The sequence below is a fragment of the Sander lucioperca genome, chromosome 20, assembly GCF_008315115.2.
Source record: "Sander lucioperca isolate FBNREF2018 chromosome 20, SLUC_FBN_1.2, whole genome shotgun sequence".
In the NCBI taxonomy this organism is placed as follows: Eukaryota; Metazoa; Chordata; class Actinopteri; order Perciformes; family Percidae; genus Sander; species Sander lucioperca.
Window position 1 is genome coordinate 18,291,396 of NC_050192.1, and position 2,075 is coordinate 18,293,470.

A 2,075-nucleotide genomic window follows, 5' to 3' on the forward strand; every position below is an offset into this window, starting at 1 on the left:
CATGTACATTTGTGTAGTCTTCAGTTGTAGGTTCCTCCAGCAGCCACAAGATGGCGGTAATGATATCTATAACTCACCCTGCAGCAAGTCAGAATTATTCTGTTATGACAGTGGACACTAAGCCTCTTAGACTATGTCTGTTTTCAGAGGCCGAATAAATGAATTAAATAATATTTCACATACAGTAATAGAACATACTGCTGTTGTGAAGTGACACAAAGCTTTTAGTTTCAGTTTAGTTTATTTATGGAAGGGGACGGCGCAACTTAATAAAACGCATCATTTCTCATGGGTTAAAAAAGCCAGAATTTGCCAAAAGGCTATTTTTCATCTGTAGTCCCCTGCCTTCGATGTTAAAAAAGGCTTTTTAAAATACAAAAAAACAAAAAACAACACAAGCAAAACAAAACTTAGCATAACACGTCACAGAGACAGAAAACAACAAAACAAAGTACAACACATAACTTAGCATAAGACAAGACACAACGGAAAAACAGAAAAATATACAACGAGGCAATACGACACGGTATGAAGTGAGAAAAAAAACAATATGAATTAGAACAGACACAGCCATTAAGAACAATAAAAACAGTATTAAACTAGGGGGAAACAATAAGTAAAATTCATATATGTTTACTCAAATTAACAGAATAATAGATAGTGTTAGTGCTGACATGTATATGTATTGACCATCCAGTGTTTTAGCTGCTTAGTAAAAGACGTATATGTGTTTAACTGTCTGATGTGGTTAGGGATTGAGTTCCACTCTCTTGACCCTCTGATGGACCAGGCTGACTGACTAAAAGAACTTTTCCGCAGCGGAATAACAGTCTCCTCTTGAGGATCCCCTTGTGACTCGTGCAGTATCTGATCTTCTGTTGATATAGGCTCCAAGTGGCGGTGGAGCTAGGTTGTGAGTGACTTTATATATCAGACATACGTTTACATATTTCATTAGGTCTTCCCAGCTTAAAAGCTGGTACTTCTTCAAAATTAAGCAGTGATGGAAACGCTTAGTTTTTTTATCTAAAATTTGTATGGATTGTTTGTATAGTGATTCAAGTGGTTTCAGTGTGCTATTGTTGGCCTGGGACCAGCTTGTCAAACAATAATTCAGATGGGTGAAAAGCATAGAATGTAAAAACATTTTGGCAGCCTCTGTAGACATGTGATTTCTGATGGAACGAAAATTATCAGAACAAGTAAGGGTAACACAAACAACCATTTGAGGGAAACTGCATGTTAATAAACTTTCTTTTTACCACAAGTTAATGAGGAGCACTTTAATGTAAGTTTGGGTATCTGAAGGCTTCACATTGGCTGCATCCCAGGTTCTTAAATTTCATCCTTGGCCCCTCCACTTGACTCCCTGCCTTGCTCTCCCATGCTTTATCCGTGGGACGGACTAAAACGCGAGGAAATCATGCGAGGAGAGGGAAACCATAGGGAGGGGAAACCCCTGCTCATTGCTGCTCAAATAAGTGAAGTGAGATCCAGCCCATCTAATTGGGAAAGAAGGCTCAGGTTCAGCCTGGTCTTCAAGTCCTCTGGAGGACCTGCATATGTAGGTTACATCCTTTTGGAGGATGCAGCCCCTGAATTTACAGTGAAGACACAGTATCCCTTTGAACACAAAAGGCTCCTATAGTTTCATTTTAGTAAGGCTCCAGCAATCTCCATTACATGTATTTGATGTATTTGTACATGAATGGGTTTGTATGATATCAGATGAAAACGTATGCACAACAACTTGTATGATATTCTACGAAATACACACACATACACACACACACACACACAAAACTGTCTTATGGTGGAATTTCCTGCTCTGGGTGTTGCTACACCGGCGGATGCTAACATCCTGTTTCAGGCTGTTGCTTGTAAAATCCACATTCAAGGCCTTTCCATTTGTGTCATGAGGTAAGTTGGCAGGGGATTTCTGCTCAATGAATGGCACCCGCATTCTCTTTCTGATTCTGCATTTCTGTAATCTGTCTGAGCATGCCGAGCTGCTGGAGTGCAGTCAAACAGCAGCAGTCAAACCGCAGCAGGGGTGGCTGTGGCTCGGAGGTAGT